Here is a 22,069-nt window from a genome sequence, read left to right as displayed (position 1 = left end):
AAGTCTCTTCTTATTATTGGTGTCCTTTAGTAGGGGTTTCTTTGCAGCAATTCAAACACGAAGGCCAGATTCTCGCAGTCTCCTCCGAACAGTTGATGTTGAGATGTGTCTGTTACTTGAACTCTGTGAAGCATTCATTTGGGCTGAAATTTCTGAGGCTGGTAACTCTAAAGAACGTATCCTTTTTTTTACCAAGGCCCTTCTCCCCGGATTGCTTAGTTTGGCTGGGCGGCCAGCTCAAGGAAGAGTCTTGGTGGTTCCAAACTTCTTCCATTTAAGAATGACGGAGGCCACTGTGTTCTTGGGGACCTTCAATGCTGCAGAAATGTTTTTGTACCCTTCCCCAGATTTGTGCCTCGACACAATCCTGTCTCGGAGCTCTATGGACAATTCCTTCGACCTCCTAGCTTGATTTTTGCTCTGATATACACTGTCAACTGTGGGACCTTGTATAGACAGGTGTGTGCCTTTCCAAATCATGTCCAATCAAAATAATTTACCACAGGTGTACTCCAATCAAGGTTTTTTTCACTTTGTCATTATGGAGTATTGTGTGTAGATTGAGGGACATCCATTTTAGAATAAGGGTGTAATGTAACAATGTAGAAAAAGTCAAGGTGTCTGAATACTTTCCGAATGCACTGTAATTTCCAGGCTGTGTCACAACTGGCTGTGATTGGGAGTCCCATAGGGCGGCACACAATTGGCCCAGCGTTGTCCAGGTTTGGCCGGTGTAGGCCGTCATTGTAAATGAGAATTTGTTCTTAACTGACTTGCCTAGTTAAATAAATGTTAAATACAAAACAAACCAATATATATATATATATATATATATACATTTTGTTTTATATATATATAAATTATAATAATATGACTTATGATTCCATTGGTAGGTCTACTATGCTGTATATTGCTCAACTAGGACTAAGTAGTTGTATTTATTTATTTATTTATTATTTCTATATTTTAATGTATTTATTTAAGTCAGTATGTGTAATCTCCGACAGTAGAGGGGTCAGGGTCGCTGCGTGTTCAGCTCCCATATCCACTCTCATCCACTGCAGAGTGAGGGTCAGTACTGTGTTGTGTAGTCAACTAGTATAATTAGTATTAGTGAAGTAAATATAGTGATCATTATTAAGGAGTCCTGTCTAACGCTTGTTCTACCTTCTGAGATAGGAGACCCTTCTAAAGTATACATTAATCATTTATCCTGGCCAGTGTGATAGTTCTACCTCTTTTTTAAGCCAAATGAAATGAATAGGTTATCCCTCTCAGGGTCAAGAACAAAAGATAAACAACATAAAAAGCACTTGCCATCACTGTGTTTGCTGAGAATAAAATGAATTTGATTATTTAGGTATTAGGCATCATTATAGTATATTAAAAGAGATTCGTTCAACTCTCCATATAATTCTCCAATGAAATAAATGCAAACAGTTCTGTTGTACTGCACGCAACCACATGTGGTAACATCAAGGCAACTTTCGTTGTCGTTTAGACTGCAAAGCCAATAGTCATTAATGTGTTATTCAGACAGATCATCTGGGTGGTGCTGTTATTGTCTATTCAACAGGCATGTTAGTGAAGTTATTAACAACACATATCTTTCTCTTTTGTGTCTTTGATGTGATGGGGTGTAATAGTCCATCGTTCACCTCATTTCAGTAGCCTAAACAGTTCAATAGTCTAGTGCCCCATCTGTCGTATATTGTCTGTTGAGAAGCTGTTCTGGAGTCTACATTTTGTTCATTGTCATTTCCACTGTTTTCTTTGTCCAGGTTATACAGGAATTGGGTAGCTTCTTTCTGCTTATTTCAGTATCATGTCTCGTTCCTTCATTTTGACTGTAGTTGTTTGGGGTACACCAAAGAGTGTGATTTGTTTTTCCCATAACTTGTTCTTCATGGGGTCGAATTCTTTGCATTTCATGTAGAGGTCTCTGCTCATGTCGGCATTGATGTAGATCCGATGGCCCTCATACATCAAAAGGTCCAACTTTAAATATATATATTTTTTAACTTTTTACCCCTTTTTTGTGATATCCAATTGGTAGTTACAGTCTTGTCCCATCGCTGCAACTCCCGTATGGACTCGGGAGAGGCGTAGGTCGAGAGCCTTGCGTCCTCCGAAACACGACCCTGCCAAGCCGCATGCTTCTTGACACTTCTGCCCACTTAACCCGGAAGCCAGCCGCACCAATGTACAACTGGCAACCGTGTCAGTGTGCATGCACCTGGCCCGCCACAGGAGTCGCTAGAGAGCAATGGGACAAGATCATCCCGGATGGCCAAACCCTCTCCTAACCCGGATGATGCTGGGCCAATTGTGCGTTGCCTCATGGGTCTCCAGGTCGCGGCCGCTGCGACACAGCTCGGGATCGAACCCAGATTTGTAGTGAGGCCTCAAGCACTGCAGTGCCTTACACTGCTGTGCCACTCAGGAGTCCCTAAAGGTCCAACTTTTTGTCTTAGATGGCCAGTTGTAGAACTTTATCTTTGTCCCTGTAGTTAAAGGTGCACTATGCAGAAATTGCTCCGCCATTTCCTGGTTACAGAAATTCTAATAGTTTGCCGAATTTCAATTTGTGACAAAACAAGCAAGAATAATGTAAATAATCATTGTACCATCTAAACCACTGTGAAATATGTTTTCCATAACCAACGAAAAATATTGTATTTTAAGCTGTTTGAAGCTGGTGTACAGAACTGAAAGTAAAATACACAAAAACAAAACTTAGGAACGGGAAGAATAGAAATAGCGTACATACTGTAGAACAGATCTAGACTTGCGTTCAATGAGAATGCCAGATCTATCTCACATTTCTATGTGAATTTGGTCGGGTCGCTTAAAAAGTTACTTATTGCAGCTTTAAAGGAACTTTGTGATGATGCCCATTGGTTTATTGCTTTTGTCCCCTCTGGGCCACCTGTTTGATGTTCTCGTTTAGTTGTAGAAGCTCGTGTGAAGTTCTCCTGGCCCCGTAGTTGTCGTATTACCTTTTCCAGGAATTCTTCCATTCCGGCTGTTCCACAGCTTCTGGGGAAATCTACCAAACGAAGATTTGAACAGCGATTGAAGTCCTCCATCCCATTTAATCTTTCAGTAAGACCCGTAATTATGTATTTTGGTTCATCCACTGATTTCTGGAGCATTTCTTGTGCTTCTCCAGGGTTAACCCGGTTTCAGCCTGCTCCACACATTTGCCTGGTTCAGTCATATCAGTTTAGATTTTTTCTGATATTTTCTTCATCTGCTTGGACAGATGTCAGTGTGAATTTCTGTTAGTATTGTTTGTCTCTAAACTCACTTTAGTCGAGTCGTCAGCTACTTGCCCATGGTCGCGTTGTTTTGCTGTGTTTGTTTCTCCATTTCTCAATCTAGTATTTGCCATAACATGCAGTGGCTAACATAACAATTCAGTTATTTCTTGACTTGAGTCGAGTTCTTTCCCATTTAAAAGGCATATTTTTTGTAAAGAAAGGGAATGCCAAATGGATCACCTTCACATGACTACCTCACGGTCTCCATATTGGAAATCTAAAACTGTGTTTTAACCCTGTATTCCAAATTATGGTATTTCTGGGATTATAAAAGCACTAGATGTACATACAAGGCAAGTCTAAACAATTGTTTTTAAAAATGTTGGGCCATTGTAGATTGTGCTTATTACCCCCCTAGCGGCCATTTCCAATATGGCCTCTACACCCCTTTTCGTTGGGGTTCACCAGGCTACAAGCGCAAAGGTACATACTGATCAAGCCTGCACCAAGCACCTCTCAGGCACAGAGAAAACAAAAAAACACTAAACTAGCATTGGCTTGCTGGGATCTTTGCATTTAGGCACTTAATACCACATTTGATTGGACAGACAGTGCTGGCTACATGAGCATGTGTAGGGATGTAGGGAAATGTGTGTACATGATTGACAGAACGAGATTGAGAGATAATTAACCCATCTACTTATGCACTAACACCACATTTGTTAGTACAGATAGTACTAGCTTTATGAGCATGTGTGTGTGTCCATGCGTGCTTGTGTGTCTGCATTTGTCTGCACACTGGCTCTCGTTTGTTTACTGTTTGTCCTCTTGTTTGCTGCATGTCTCTCCTGCCAGACAACCACAAGCCCTAGATCTATTTAAATCTGTCATCACATCGCTTATTGTGCTCCCACTTTGACATATAATTAATAAGAGGCAACGGAGCCACGCCTAATTAAATCTTCTCTCCATTTCATGTTGCAGGCACTTCGTTTGAGTACCGGTGTGTCACTCAACATGTCACTTGATCAAAGGGGATCTCACGCCGCTCACACTGACAGATGTGTTTTAGAGAGCCCCGCCGCACGCAAAGCGCCTGTGGTGAAAACCGGCTCGTTTTAGAGCCTCCGACTCAATGTCCTCCGTGTTCATGAGAGAGAGAGTGAAGCATTCTGGGTAACAGGTAGTGTCACTCAGCGACTCAATGGACCGATTCTGTTTACAAACAGATGCTTAGCAAAAACTAGCGCCCTACACAAAAAAACGAGAGCGCATGTCAACATGGTGTAACAGGAGAAGATTCAGATTAGTAGATGACAAATTTTAAGTGGAAGAAGCAATAATTGATATGGTGATAATTGGATGTACGGCTAGGTAATTGGCAGGGAAAGGTGAAAGGTTGTGAATAATTGGTGTTACATGTTTGATGTGTCAGATCCTGGATAAGGCCCTGTTGCAATTAACCATTATATCTCTCTCACACACACACACACACACATACACACACTGAGTGTACAAAATATTAGGAACACATGCTCTTTCCATGAAATACTAACCAGGTGAATCCAGGTGAAGGCTAAGATCTGTTATTGATCTCACCTGGAGGAGACAAAAGATTGAAGCGCAGTGGTCTAAGGCACTACATCGCAGTGCTAGCTGTGCCACTAGAGATTCTGGGTTCAAGTCCAGGCTCTGTCGCAGCCGGCCATGACCGGGAGACCCATTGGGTGGCGCACAATTGGCCCAGTTTTGTCCGGGTTAGCAGAGGGTTTGGCCGGCAGGGATATCCTTGTCTCATCGCACACTAGCGACTCCTGTGGTGGGCCGGGCGAAGTGCACGCTGACACGGTTGCCAGGTGTACGGTATTTCCTCAGACACATTGGTGCTGCTGGCTTTCGGGTTGGATGGGCATTGTGTCAAGAAGCAGTGCGGCTTGTTTGGGATGTGTTTTGGAGGAGGCATGGCTCTCAACCTTCGCCTCTCCTGAGTCCGTAAGGGAGTTGCAGCGATGAGACAAGACTGTAACTACTACCAAATTGGATACCACGAAAATTGGGGTGAAAACATTTTTTTTTTTTTAAAGATTGAAGTGCCTTTGAATGCTCAACAGTTTCCCATGTGTATAAAGAATGGTCCACTACCCATAGGACATCCAGCCAACTTGACACAACTGTGGGAAGCATTGGAGTCAACATGGGCCAGCATCCCTGTGGAACAAGTTTTTTTTCTGGGATCTTTTATTTCAGCTCATGAAACATGGGACATGTTGCATTTATAGTTCTGCTCAGTATAGATTGAAGCATTCATTCTATCATTTATGACATTATTTTGGTGAGCAAGGTTTTTTTTTACTCTTCTAGGGCAACATACACTGAGTGTACAAAACATTAGGATCACCTTCCTAATATTGAGTTCCACCCCCTTTTGCCCTCAGACTCAAGGCGTCGGGGCATGGACTACGTTGCAGTTCTTAACACACTCAAACCGGTGCGCCTGGCACCTATTGCTATACCCTGCTCACAGACACTTAAATATTTTGTCTTGCCCGTTCACCCTCTGAATGGCACACATACACAATCCATGTCTTAATTGTCTCAAGGGTTAAAAATCCTTCGTTGACCTGTCTCCTTTCCGTCATCCGCTGATTGAAGTGGATTTAACAGGTGACATCAATAAAGGATCATAGCTTTCACTTAGATTCACCTGGTCAGTCTATGTCAGGGAAAGTGCAGTTCACAATATTTTGTACACTCAGTGTAGAATAAATATACACGTTACATCATAAAAACAACTTTATTATGTAATTTAAAGTTCTGGCTGCTGGGCTTCCAATGTGGTGGTAGAATGAGGTGTGTGTATGTGTCTTTAACTTTAACCGCCCTAAGTCAAGATCAGTGAAGCCCTGTCATCACTTTGGACATGACTGATGGATTTAAAGAAAACCCAAAACAAGACATCTTACACAACACTGAGGCTCTGTAGCTGTGTAGGTAATCTACTACCCAAAATATTCATATGATTCCACAAGAACCTACAAACCATATGAACGTATAAACCAGTTACTGACCCAGAAGAAGTATATCATATTATATTGTTTATGACTTGACATGATTACAGAAACCATGAGTACACCATTTCCATATAAACCAACAAAATATCAGATAAATGCCCTAACAAAAAAAATTGTCAAATTTGCAATTTGTCGAGCTTAAATTTCACAAGTGAAACCATATTTTCACATGTATTACATTTAGAGTTCATATGGTAAAACATGTTTTCACCTCACGTGAATTGCACGTTCATATGTGAAAATCAATCATGTGAAAATGCAATTTGTGGTTTCACATGTAAGAAAACTCTACGTGAAAATCTCACTTTCACATATTGAATTGCATTTTCACATGTAGAAAACAAATCACATATGAACATGTTATTTGCAGTTTCACATATAAAAACATTCACATGTGAAAATCTGCATTTCATATGTGGAATTGCAAGTTCACAGGTGGTGGTGAAATAGTGTTCTTCTCCGCACATGTGGAAAGGTGTTAACAGTAGCAATGTTTCCACATATGGAATTGCAAATTCTATAATTACATTTTGTAAAAAGGTAATTTAGCCTACCTAGTATAATAATTAAAGTGTTAAAAATAGTAATTTCTTATTTCTGAGCCATTTTTCTTCTTCATACATTGGTCAGTGACCGTTGGTAGAAAGTCCAGTGAAAATAACAGAGAAGCTAGCACTCTGTCTCCTTATATATCATGTTTAACATGTAAAGATTTGTTGATCGAGTTGATCAAGTTAATACACTGAAAGCATCCAAAATACAATATATACAGCTAAAAACAACAATATGATGTCAAAACAAGTTGACTGAGGTTAAAGAAATTGTGTTTACATCAAACATTTGTCATTTAGCATACACTCTTATCCAGAGTGACTTACAGTTAGTGCATTCATCTTAATAAAATAGCTAGGTGAGACAACCACAACACAGTCGTAGTAAGTACATTTTTCCTCAATAAAGAAGTTATCAAATCCTGCAATAAACTTCATTACTTTTTCATTTTCTTTTGACAGCCCTAGTTGACATTTAAATGTGAAAATGCACATGTGAAAGTGTAGGACATGAGTCATTCTTAGTTGCTCATGGTAACTTGTTGAGAACCCGGGTCATCCACGGGAGAAGCCAACATCTTGACCAAGAGGGCTAAGGCGGCCCTCTTGGTCAAGATGTTGGCTTCTCCCATAGGTGACCCGGGTTCTACTCCCACCAGGAAACCACTGTGAGTAGTAAAAAAATCCATGTGAAACTTCACACATGCCCAAAAACCACATCTGACTCATGAAAATTACACATGTAAAAAAAGAAAAGTTAATGTTTTATGTGATTTGTTCACGTGTCCGAAAACTACGTTTTTTCACGTGACTTTTTTTTTTATGGATGCAATTGGAAAAACATCAAAGAAAATTGTATCACCACAACAAAATTAGCTTTTCAATCTACTAAATGCATGAAAGGAATTGTTCATAAATCAAAATCATTAACAATTACACAGCTTTACGAAACAAAATATACATTTTAAAGCCACTAAATATAGGCTATAACAAGGCCAACTTCAATTGCTGACATTAAGCAACCTGTGCACAAAACAGCTGACCAGCAAACGCAAACTATGCCTGGTAAATCAATGGATAAAGGTTCTAAGTTTGTTGATTTTTGGCTTCAGGGCTTGTGTGCATGATCTTTACTAGATATCCGTCAAATGTTTCTAACTACTGTATGTACACATAAACCAGACATTACAAATAGTTATCCTCAGAAGCTAGTGGTACAGTGTGGATTGATGTAAATAGATTTGAGCTCTTGGCTGACATCATATGACCAAAGGCTGCTCTTGATATATCTGCTACACTGAACACAACACCCATTATCCAGAAGTAGCTAACTGCTCTGATCATCACTACACTTCATAACAGTGCCTCTCGTCATTGACTGTATCAAGATTTACAGTCTTACAAATGAGATAAATGCTAGCATACACGGCAAAATAGATTTTTCACACTTACGCGCTCAAGCCATTGTTCCTCTTAATGGCCCTAATTGAAGTTTATGACTAATGATTGATAGTGGCGGAGTGCGGCTTGGGCACCATAACCGTTAGTTTGTCTCTGAAAGACACAGTACGTCAGGGTACAAGGGGGCAGCTTGGGAGAATCCGAGGCACAGTGCATTAGCGAACATTATCAGCCATGCTAATCAGTATTTTTGTGAGTCAAGAAACCCCCCCATGGCAGCTAATTTGCTGGTGAGGCATAATTGGGTTCTGGCAGAGTAAACACCATACAGAGTATATGAATCTCAACAGAGCGGAGATGGTGGTTAGCCGGAGAGAGAGAAGGGAAAAGAAGGCTTGGCCCTCATAGGGATGTGTCTGTGTGTGGACCTCTAAGGAGTTTCATTATGTGATAGTGGGCCAAAGGCTACACTGTAAAAATGTTGTTAGTCTTTAATGTATTTGCAGCTTTTTGTGAGTTTCTGCATTGGTATACATTAACATGTACCAAAGCCGGCTCTACGGGGTGGAGAAGCTATGCATGGACCACCCCAGATTGTCCCCCCACCCCACAGTTTTGTTCCCCATAAACAGAACAAATGCCTGGTTTTGCCAATGTAGAGCTGCGGGACAGAGGCTTTTATGCCGGGTGATCAGGAGGAGTAGTGAGGGAGGGGGAATGTAATAATGTAACATTTAGTACTTAAAATCCAAAAATCCTTTCTGATTGGGAACCTAGCCATGCAATGTCATAAGGTATCGCCTTCATTACCTTATTTAGGAAGCTCATTGGATCCCAGGGCGGGGTTTTTTTCTCACAGAGAGGGAAAAAAGTTGTTTACAGCTAATAATTGACTAGCTAATAGCTACAAGATTGTTAAGTTTTGGTAGCAGCGCGCTGAATAATTATAGCTAGTTGGCTAAGCTTTGATCAGCATGGATATCCAAAAATGGCTGGGCACTGCCAAAAGCAAAAATACTGAGGACCACCATGTCGATAGTGATGCCAAGCTCACCGACGAGCTTGTAGGCCCGACCACTGAGACTGAGGAGCCTAGCAGCAAATGTAATACCCGCCCATCCCCCACACCGTATACTGACCAACAAGATCGAGAAGGGCCTAGCACCAGCATTATGAGGGAACATCACAACAAGCACTTGCACCTACGTTACCATAGCCACTAGCACCTCACAACCTGTTGAATCGAACCAAAACTGAACCAGTGGAAGCACAGTTTTTTGTGACTCGCACGTTCTTGTGAAAATATTGCACACCTGGAGCAGTGGCAGCTTGGTTACGCTCTTTGCGTATCGTCACAAATTCCACCGCAATGTTCTAGTTTTTGAAGTTTAAGCTATAAAGCCTGGAAGAATATTTAAGAGCCTAGTAGTTCTCCTTTTGTTGAGCTGTTGGTACAGTAGGCACAAATGTGTAGGCCTACGGCAGCTACGTTTGCATTTCGGATACATGTATGTCGTAGTGGGGCGGATATATGTGTTATTATATAAAACAATGATTGTTAATGTGTATGGCTACATTTCAGATACCTTTGTGTACAAATGAACAGTTGTAAGACTAACCTAACTTGTTTTATTAAGGCTCTAAACCTGGAATGGTGAGAAAAAAGCTTCTCAGAGCTGCTTTGGTATTATGATGATGTCTGAAGATTAGCAACGACAATGATAAGACAGCCATTGAGTCCATGAAAGTCTTGCTGCACATGCAGCAGAATGAAGTGTGAAATTTTTCCTTTGCCATACAAATGTTCTACAATATTTGCTAGCCAACCAACCAAACCGTGAACCAGGTGCAATGTAGATCAGGGATGGGCAACTCTCTCAGGGGCCTGATTGGTGTCACACTTCTCCTCCACTCCTATAACTAACACACCTGATTAAACTAATTGCATTCTAAACTGAAGACCACGATTAGTTGATTATTGGTAGTCAGGTGTGGTAATAGGGGCTGGGGCAAAAGTGTGTCACCAATCAGGCCCCTGAGGACAGGAGTTGCCCATCCCTGATGTAGAAGAAGTTTCACACAAGTCAGTTAGTCATTATTATTGATATAAACATCTTTACCTAGTAAGGTTACACAATTCTGGTAACTTTTCAAAAATTCCAACGTTTTCCAGAAATCCCAGTTTGAATATTCCTGGAATCTGGAGGGAATAAGCAGGAAATACTCTAACCAGGATTTCTGAAAATCAAGAGAATTTTGGGCAAGTTACTGGAATTTTGCAATTTTCTTCCCCAAGCATTTGTTTGTTTACTTTTACAGAACAGCTACTGTTGCTTGGCTCCACAATCCATATTCACAGCCGTCACTTCTGTTGGTATTGGGGTCATTCAACAAATAGAGTGCCGTTGACATCCCTTTGACATTTTCAGTAGAAATTGTGCACCAATATTGAATTTTAAGTCAAATCTAACTTTTGCAGTTAACTGTGATTTTTGGAGTACAATGATGGACATTTGCAGCAATTGTGACTTTTGTAGTCCTAACTCCAAGAACTACTGACTGATAAACAAAAAAAATCACCCCCTTCTGCTTTGAAAGTCTATTGTATTTTTTTACAATTTTCTTTAAGATTGTTCACATCTGCCATCACAGTTTCTCTTGTCCTCCTGAATTAAATCTATCTGGAAGATCAACCTTTGATGGGCTCCAAAAAACATGGTGGATATTGATCTGTATTATAAGTATTGTTGAACAGTGAAAGAGAAATGTTTGATTGATATCAAAGCTGGAGAAAGTTTATCCCTCAAAGTTTGTTGCTTTAGGCCTGTCTGCTAATCTGAGAACCTACAATTGATCCAGAATTCCAAACATTTCAAAAATACATCTACAAAATTTGTCTTCCTTCTATAGATTACACATGACTATATATACGTTGATCTTCAAGAAATGTTTTGTCATATTGATCGAGAGCAGACAATAGATTAATGTGAGAAATATTGTGTAATGTTTTGAGATGAAAATGTAATCTGTGACTATCTAGAAGAAAACAATGGGTTGTGCAGTAAATTGATATGATAACAGTAGAAGTCAGAAGTTTGCATACAATTAGGTTGGAGTCATTAAAACTTGTTTTTCAACCACTCCACAAATTTCTTGTTAACAAACTATAGTTTTGGCAAGTCAGGTAACACATCTACTTTGTGCATGACACAAGTAATTTTTCCAACAATTGTTTACAGATTATTTCACTTATAATTCACTGTATCACAATTCCAGTGGGTCAGAAGTTTACATACACTAAGTTGACTGTGCCTTTTAAACAGCTTGGAAAATTCCAGAAAATGATGTCATGGCTTTAGAAGCTTCTGATAGGCTAATTGACATAATTAGAGTCAATTGGAGGTGTACCTGTGGATATATTTCAAGCCCAACCTTCAATCTCAGTGCCTCTTTGCTTGACATCATGGGAAAATCAAAAGAAATCAGCCAAGACCTCAGAAAAAAATGTGTAGACCTCCACCAGTCTGGCTCATCCTTGGGAACAATTTCCAAACGCATTAAGGTACCGCGTTCATCTGTACAAACAATAGTATGCAAGTATAAACACCATGGGACCACGCAGTCATCATACCACTCAGGAAGGAAACGCATTTTGTCTCCTAGAGATGAACGTACTTTGCTGCAAAAAGTGCAAATCAATCCCAGAACAACAGCAAAGGACCTTGTGAAGATGCTGGAGGAAACAGGTACAAAAGTATCTACATCCACAGTAAAACGAGTCCTATATCGACATAACCTGAAAGGCTGCTCAGCATGGACGAAGCCACTGCTTCATAACAGCCATAAAAAAGCCAGACTAAGTTTTGCAACTGCACATGAGAACAAAGATTGTACTTTTTGGAGAAATGTCCTCTGGTCTGATGAAACAAAAATTGAACTGTTTGGCCATAATGATCATTGTTATGTTTTGGAGGAAAAAGGGGGAGGCTTGCAAACCGAAGAACACCATCCCAATCGTGAAGCACGGGGGTGGCAGCTGTTGTGGGGGTGCTTTGCTGCAGGAGGGACTGGTGCACTTCACAAAATAGATGGCGTCATGAGGAGGAAAATTATGTGGATATATTGAAGCAACAACTCAAGACATCAGTCAGGAAGTTAAAGCTTGGTCGCAAATGGGTCTTCGAAATGGACAGTGACCCAAAGCATACTTCCAAAGTTGTGGCAAAATGGCTTAAAGACAACAAAGTCAAGGTATTGGAGTGGCCATCACAAAGCCCAGACCTCAATCCCATAGAAAATGTGTGGGCAGAACTGACAAAGCGTGTGCGATCAAGGAGGCCTACAAACCTGACTCAGTTACACCAGCTCTGTCAGGAGGAATGGGCCAAAATTCACCCAACTTATTGTGGGAAGCTTGTGGAAGGCTACCCGAAACGTTCGACCCAAGTGAAACAATTTAAAGGCAATGCTACCAAATACTAATTGAGTGTATGTAAACTTCAGACCCACTGGGAATGTGATGAAAGTAATAAATGCTGAAATAAATCATTCTCTACTATTATTCTGACATGTCACATTCTTAAAATAAAGTGGTGATCCTAACTGATGTAAGACATGGAATTTTCACTAGGATTAAATGTCAGGAATTGTGAAAAACTGAGTTTAAATGTATTTGTCTAAGGTGTATGTAAACTTCCGACTTCAACTGTATAACCATTGATTCTTAAGCATATACAGTATAACATACTGTATCTATAGTAAAAAAGTTAGCAGATTAAGTCATGGAGGTGTTACCATAGGTGCTCTATTTCTTCCATATTTTATTGTAAGATTTATATGTCATGTTATCGTACGTTTAATGTCATCTGTTGCTATCCAAAATGGGTGTGAGGTGTCAAAGTAAGAATGTTTTTTGGTGAAACCCATAAATTAGAAATAGCAAATGCTAATAGCAGTGATTGAAAGTATGTGATCAAATTACTGAAACAAATTTGAATTCATGGATGGCGTTTGGTGATTCTCTTTAATTCCCACTACAACAATGTTTCGTCAAATGCAAACTGATACAATCTTACATGAGCGGATTTGATTTCCCCATTGATACAAGAGATGAAGATGAGTAATGATATTCATGATTAAGATCCTTCATAAGGTTCCTTGAAATAAGACTTTAAAAATATTTTCAGAATCTCTACACCAATTTGAATGGGATTATATAATACACATGGAAAGAGGGAAATCAAATTATGTGAGAAAAAAAACATACCTTTTAATGTCGGTGTACAAGGAAAACAAACACTTTCATCATTCATCTGTAGGGACAACAAATCTATTCTACCCATCGGAAGGAGATGAAAGCACTGCTGCTGGAAATGGGGCATTTCGTATCTGTCTTAAACCCTTTCTCAAAAAGGGACCTAAACTAACCAAAAACCAGCTTGTTAGTTCTGAGATTCTGAAGATTATAGCCAAATGGTCTGGTCGCTCATTCAATTTGCAATGGTGTGTTATCCTTAACAAGGCAACAGTAAACATGTCGTCCACCACAAATGATGCAGCTCCCTCTCCCGCCAATTAGTGACAACAATTCAAACAAGAGTATACTGATCGTAACAAAACATGTGCCTGTTATATCTCCACAATGTGGTTGACATGAATGTGCTTACGTATGTTGAGTCTTGACAGTTTGCAACATGTGTACCAAATGTTGTTACAATATGAATATCTGTGACATATTTATATGCATTTACAGTGCCTTCAGAAAGTATTCATACCCCTTGACTTATTCCACATTTTGTTGTTACAGCCTGAATTCAAAATGGATTAAACAGATATTTTTGCTCACCCATTTACGCAGAATACTCCCATAAAGAGAGTTATAACATGTTTTTAGAAATGTTTGTAAATGTATTGAAAGTGAATGACAGAAATCTCATTTACATAAGTATTCACACCCTAAGTCAATGCTTTGCAGAAGCAGCTTTGGCAGTGATTACAGCTGTAGGTCTTTTTTGGGGAAGTCTCTATTAGCTTTGCAAACCTGGATTGTATAATATTTGCCCATTCTTTAAAACATTCTTCAAGCTCTGTCAAGTTGATTGTTGATCATTGCTAGACAGCCATTTTCAAGACTTGTCATATATTTTCAAGCCACTTTTGTCAAAACTCTAACTAGGCCACTCAGGAACATTCACTGTCTTCTTGGTAAACAACTCCAGTGTAGATCTGGCCTTGTGTTTTAGGTTATTGTCCTACTGAAAGGTGAATTTTTCTCCCAGGTTCTGTTGGAAAGCAGAATAAACCAGGTTTTCTAGGATTTTGCCCATGCTTATAGCTTTATTTTGTTTTAAAAAAAAAAACAAAAAAAAACAACAACATCCTAGTCCTTGCCGATGACAATCATACTCATAACATGATGCAGACACCACCATGCTTGAAGATATGAAGAGTGGTATTCAGTAATGTCTTGTGTTGGATTTGCCCCAAACATAATGCTTTGCATTAGGACAAAAAGTAAATTTCTTTGCCACATTTTTTGCAGTATTAGCACTGAACACGCCGATTGGCATGTGTGTTTTTCTCTTGCTCATTACAAAAACAAGATTTCAGTCTTGGAGGTCTATTTCCTGACCAATTCAACATTTGGTTAACATGTGTTTGTCCCCTATGAGACACCATAAGCCTATTTCACACTTCCTCAAATTCTCCAGAATGAATCTAAGATGACTTGAGAAATCTGTAATACATTTTTGCCGAGGATATTTTAGTTGTGCAATTTTACATCTAACTAAGGTGTTTGGTTCAGTATTTCTCAAGTAAAAAAATGCACAACGTGTTGTCTTATGTAAACAAAGTTGGGCTGCTGGGCATGTCTATGCTATTGGATAAAGAGCGATCACCGCAGCTGTTCACCACATGTTAGTGGGCAAATGTACATCGTCAAATCAAAACCCAAACTTAATTTACCCGTTGTGACACACAGATGTTCCAAACTCCGTTTTAGACTACACTGAATTTATGATCCAAGTTATCCTATTTACACTTTGTAGTCAATTTTGACAGTATAATAACTGTTTCTGACTCATATCGATGCCACATATACCCTTTTCAACGACAGTGGCTCTTTAAGTGCCTTGTTGTGAACAGGATGCATGTTTTGGAATATGTTTATTCTTTACAGGTTTCCTTGTTATTTAGATTAGTATTGTGGATATACCACAATGTTTCCTCAGTTCTCATATCACAACAATTAAACTCTGTCTGTTTTAAAATCACCAGTGGCCTCATGGGGAAATCTCTGAGCAGTTTCCTTCCTTTTCCTGAAACTGAGTTAGAAAGGACGCCTGTATCTTTGTAGTAACTGGGTGTAATTGATATACCATCCAAAGCCTAATTAATAACTGCACCATGCTCAAAGGGTTATTCAGCGTCTGCTTTTGAAATTTTTTACACATCTACCAAACAGTGCTCTTCTTTGCGAGGCATTGAAAAACCTCACATGTCTTTGAGGTTGAATCTGTGCTTGAAATTCACTACTCGATTGAGGGACCTTACAGATAATTGTATGTGTGGGGTACAGAGATGGAGTAGTCATTGAAAAATAAGGTTTATCACTATTATGGAACACGGAATGAATCCATACAAGTTAGTCAAATCAAATGTTATTGGTCACATACACATGGTTAGAAGATGTTAATGCGAGAGTAGCGAAATGCTTGTGCTTCAAGTTCCGACAGTGCAGCAATATCTAACAGGTAATACCTAACAAGTAATCTAACAACTACCTAATACACACAAATTTAAAATGATGGAATAAGAATATGTACATATAAATATATGGATGAGCGATGGCCCAGCGGCATAGCCAAGGTGCAATAGATGGTATAAGGTACAGTATATACATATGAGTTGAGTAATGTAAGATATGTTAACATTATTAAAATGGCGTTGTTTAAAGTGACTAGTGATCCATTTATTAAAGTGACCAGTGATATGAGTCTCTGTGTAGGCAGCAACCTCTCTGAGTTAGTGATTGCTGTTTAGCTGTCTGATGGCCTTGAGATAAAAACAGTTTAAGTCTCTCGGTCCCAGCTTTGATGGACCTGTACTGACCTCGCCTTCTGGATGGCAGTGTGGTGAACAGGCAGTGGCTCGGGTGGTTGTTGTCCTTGATGATCTTTTTGGCCTTCCTGTGACATCGGGTGCCGTAGGTGTCGTGGAGGTCAGGTAGTTTACCCCCGATGATGCGTTGTGCAGACCGCACTACCCTCTCGAGAGCCTTGCAGTTGAGGGCGGTGCAGTTGCCGTACCAGGTGGTGATACAGCCCAACAGGATGCTCTCAATTGTGCATCTGTAAAAGTTTTCAGGGTTTTTGGTGACAAGCCACATTTCTTCAGCCTCCTGAGGTTGAAAAGGCGCTGTTGGTCCTTCTTCACCACACTGTCTGTATGGGTGGACCATTTGAGTTTGTCTGTGTACGCAGAGGAACTTTCCACTTTCTCCACTACTGTCCCTTCGATGTGGATAGGGTGCTCCCTCTGCTGTTTCCACGATCATCTCCTTTGTTTTGTTGATGTTGAGTGAGATGTTGTTTTCCTGACACCACACTCCGAGTGCCCTCAACTCCTCCCTATAGGCTGTCTCGTTGTTGTTGGTAATCAAGCCCACTACTGTTGTGTTGTCTGCAAACTTGATGATTGAGTTGGAGGTCTGCATGACCACGCAGTCATGGGTGAACAGGGAGTACAGGAGGGGGCTGAGCACGCACCCTTGAGGGGCCCCAGTGTTGAGGGTCAGCGAAGTGGAGATGTTGTTTCATACCTTCACCACCTGGGGGTGGCCTGTCAGAAAGTCCAGTACCCAGTTGCACAGGCCGGGTTGTGACCCAGGGCCTCCAGCTTAATGATGAACTTGGAAGGTACTATGTTGAATGCTGAGCTGTTTTTACATAGGCATTCCTCTTGTCCAGATGGGATAGGACAGTGTGCAGTGTGATGGCGATTGCATCGTCTGTGGACCTGTTGGGTCGGTATGCAAATTAAGTGGGTCTAGGGTGACAGGTAAGGTGGAGGTGATATGATCCTTGACTAGTCTCTCAAAGCACTTCATGATGACAGAAGTGAGTTATCTTTGCCTTCTTGGGTACAGGAACAATGGTGGTCATCTTGAAGCATGTGGGGACAGCAGACTGGGATAGGGAGCGATTGAATATGTCCGTAAACACACCAGCCAGCTGGTCTGCGCATGCTATGCGGACGCGGTTAGGGATGCCGTCTGGGCCAGCAGCCTTGCGAGGGTTAACCCGTTTAAATGTCTTGCACACGTCGGCCACGGAGAAGGAAAGGGGGGGCACAGTCCTTATTAGCGGGCCGCAACAGTGGCACTGTATTATCCTCAAAGCGGGCAAAGAAGGTGTTTAGTTTGACTGGAAGCGAGACGTCAGTGTCCGTGACGTGGTTGGTTTTCTTTTTGTAGTCCGTGATTTCCTGTAGACCCTGCCACATACTTCTCGTGTCTGAGCCATTGAATTGCGACTCCACTTTGTCTCTATACTGACATTTGGCTTGTTTGATTGCCTTGGAGGGAATAACTGCAGTGTTTATATTCTGCCATATTTATAGTCCTCTTTCCATGGTTAAATGCAGTGGTTCGCACTTTCTTTTGCGCGAATGCCGCCATCCACCCACGGTTTCTGGTTAGGGTAGGTTTTAAGTCACAGTGGGTACAACATCTCCAATACACGTCCTTATAAACTCACTCACCGAGGCAGCGTATAGATCGATGTTATTCTCTGAGGATGCCCAGAACATTTCCCAGTCTGCGTGATCAAAACAATCTTGACACGTGCATTCCGATCGGTCAGACCAGCATTGAATGGTTCTAGTCATGGGTACATCCTGTTGGATTTTCTGCCTATAAGACGGTAAGAGCAATATGGAGTCGTGTCCGGATTTGGCAAAGGGAGGGCGAGGGAGGGGTTGTATGCATCGCGGAAGTTAGAGTAGCAGTGAGAGAGTGTATTGCCCGCACAAGTAATGCAATCAATATGCTGATAGAATTTAGGTAGCCTTGTTCTCAAATTTGCTTTGTTAAAATCCCCAGCTACAATAACTGCAGCCTCAGGATGTATGGTTTCCAGTTTACATTATGTCCAGTGAAGTTCCTTGAGGGCCGTCGGGGTGTCTGCTTGAGGGGGTATTTACACAGCTGTGACAATAACGAGAATTATCTTGGGAGATAATATGCCGGCATTTGATTGTAAGGAATTCTATGTCGGTGTGAGCAGAAGGACTTGAGTTCCTATATGTTGTTATGATTACACCATGAGTCGTTAATCATGAAGCATACACCCCCACGATTTGTTAAGCACATTTTTACTCCCAAACTTATTTAGGCTTGTCATAAAGTGGTTGAATAGTTATTGACAAAATTCTACTTTTACATTATGGCTTATTGTGTGTAGATCAGTGACACACAATCACAATTTAATCCATTTTAAATTTAGTCTTTAGCAACAAAATGTAAAAAAGGTTTATAGGTCAGTAGCGGCCATGTTGTTTTAGGTACTACTCTGAAAAATATTGTGTTTGAAGATCTTTGTCCATAGATGACACATCAGGTTTCTTGCAGACCGGTCATTCAGGGCCGTAGGAGTAGCTTTTTCAGTGCTTTTCACAAATATTTAAATGGCAGAAAATCCATCATGGGGGGGTCTCGGAGGCAAATTTGTTCCTTGTGAGGAGAGGGAGGTATGTACCGAATTTCATGACTTTAGGTCAAACGGGTTGAGGGGCGTGACCTTTCAAAATGTGCATGTTCAATCGCTTTTTATAGCGCCACCATCTGGCCAATCAGTGTAATTTTGTAAATGCCGGATCTCTATGGCAAGACGCATCATCCAGCCAGTGCTGTCTGAGAGACTACGTTCGTCACACACTAACGGATGGAGACGGATCCACAGTACCCTCCCCAATATCATTGTAGAGGACAACACATAATTGGCCTATACTTCTCCTTTGCTAGCTAGCCAACTAAAGCTAACACATAATCACATCAAGCAGCTGCAATGACAGCCAACATTTTTATTGCCCATTGTTTGGCTATATCCGTTATAATGATCCTGAAACATGTGTTTGCCTGCATCAGAGAAGCTGTCAGTCTCACCAAATTTATATGCATGGCAAGGTGGAGATCGCAAAAAAAACCATTTATACATGTTGCACAGGTTGGCTAGGCAGACATTGATGCTTTCTTCCAGGGGAGATGAAGTTTATGAATGCCTGGCTGGGCTGCGAGACAGTGGATGCACATTGATACTGGCATAATGGCAGTATCAATGTTAATCATTGTGAATAACTAACAGAGATCAACCAATCAGCATCCAGGATCCAAACGTACAATTTTTTTTAGAATGAAGTTCTTAAATTCGCTGGGCTGTGGGATAGTGGATACGCATTGACAATTTAAATGGAACTGTTAACAGGCATTACCTAGCCGTGTTGACGTCTCTGTTCAGCTATTACATTCAACTTCTTGTACTCCGTGTCCTTTGCGAAACGAGACTGGTCTTTCTTCCGTCTTCAACTATGAACATTATATCATTAATGTGCTACGACATCAGAGCATTTGATCCTGATTCGATAACCCTCGTAGCTATCCTCCAATCACAAAGGTTATGCAAATAATGTAACTTTTGTTCACGCCACAGATATTGTTTGGTTGCTAGCTGATGCCAAAATTGTCAAACTAAATAAATATTGCAATTCAAACTACAATTTAGGGGGTAGATCAGCTTTAATATTGCGAACTGGCCAAGATAAATCAAAGCAGTTCGACAGATACAACAACACAGTTACACATGGACTAAAACAAACATACAGTCAATAATACAGTAGAAAAATAAGTCTATATACAATGATAACATACAATTGATCAGAAATACAGTGTAGACATTGTTAATGTTGTAAATGACTATTGTAGCTGGAAATGGCAGATTTTTTATGGAATATCTACATACGCGTACAGAGGCCCATTATCAGCAACCATCACTCCTGAGTTCCAATGGCACGTTGTGATTGCTAATCCAAGTTTATTATTTTAAAAAGGCAAATTGATCTTTAGAAAACGCTTTTGCAATTATGTTAGCACAGCTGTAAACTGTTGATCTGATTAAAGAAGTAATTAAACTGACCATCTTTAGACGAGTTGAGTATCTCGAGCCAGAAACAAAGACCTTTCTTCTGAAACTCGGCAGTCTATTCTTGTTCTGAGAAATGAAGGCTATTGCAAGCGAGAAATTGCCAAGAAACTGAAGATCTTGTACAACGCTGTGTACTACTCCCTTCACAGAACAGCACAAACTGTCTCTAACCAGAATAGAAAGAGGAATGGGAGGCTCCGATGCACAACTGAGAAAGAACACAAGTACATTAGAGTGTCTAGTTTGAGAATCGTTTATTTTTATTGACCAGTCGGAGATATGGCTTTTTCTTTGTAACTCTGCCTAGAAGACCAGCAACCCGGTGTCACGTCCTGACCATAGAAAGATGTTATTTTCTATGGTAGAGTAGGTCAGGGCATGACAGGTTTTTTTATTCTATGTTTTCTATTTCTATGTTTTCAGGTTCTAGTTTTGTATTTCTATGTTGGGGTTTTGTTTGGGATGATCTCCAATTAGAGGCAGCTGGTCCTCGTTGTCTCTAATTGGAGATCATACTTAAGTAGGGTTTTTTTTCCACCTGGGTTTGTGGGAGATTGTGTTTTGAGTAGTGTATGTTTCAACTCTGCGTCACGGTTTGTTGTTTTTGTTCGTTTTGTTTATTGAGTATGTATTGCATAGTTTCACAGTGTAAATAAAATGTGGAACGACACACGCTGCGCTTTGGTCCGCTTCTCCTTACGACGACCGTGACACCCGGAGGGTTTGCTTGATAGGGTGTGCTTGAAAGGATGCACATAACTCTGCAATGTTGGTTTGTATTGGAGAGAGTCTGTCTTAAATCATTTTCCACACAGTCTGTGCCTGTATTTAGTTTTCATTCTAGTGAGGGCCGCGTACTCTCACATAGGTACGTGGTTGCAAATGGTATCACTGTCTTAACAGCGCGATATGCCAAGCACAGCCCAATCCAGAAATCTTGTAGTGGCTTCTGATTAACCGCTTGTTGCTATTTCGATGAGGCTCTCTTGTTCAGATATCGGTAAGTGGACTGGAGGCAGGGCATGAAAGGGATAACGAATCCAGTTGTTTGTGTCATCTGTTTCAGGAAAGTACCTGCGTATTGCGCACCCAACTCACTCAGCATCACATTTGATATTGACATTGTCCGTAAGCTCGAGTTCATTTGCACACACAAAAAAAATAATCACACAATGATGGAAATACCTGGGTGTTGTCCTTGTTAATGCAGACAGAGAGGAGCTCCAACTTCTTAATCAAGGCCTCAATTTTGTCCCGCACATTGAATAGAGTTGCGGAGAGTCCCTGTAATCCTAGATTCAGATCATTCAGGTGAGAAAAAACATCACCCAGATAGGCCAGTCGTGTGAGAAACTCGTCGTCAGACAAGTGGCACACAGTAACTGTTGCATGCACGTTACAACTCCACTATGTCTCCCTGTCATGGCTTTTGCATCATCAGTTCCGATAACAACACATCTTGACCACCAAAGTCCATTTGATGTCACAAAGCTGTCCAGCACTTTAAAAATATCCTCTCCTGTTGTCCTGGTTTCCAGTGGTTTGCAGAAGAGGATGTCTTCCTTAAAACCTGTTAAGGATAG

Source organism: Salmo trutta, chromosome 20, assembly GCF_901001165.1.
Source record: "Salmo trutta chromosome 20, fSalTru1.1, whole genome shotgun sequence".
NCBI classification, from domain to species: Eukaryota; Metazoa; Chordata; class Actinopteri; order Salmoniformes; family Salmonidae; genus Salmo; species Salmo trutta.
Note: the sequence above shows the minus strand (reverse complement) of the source record.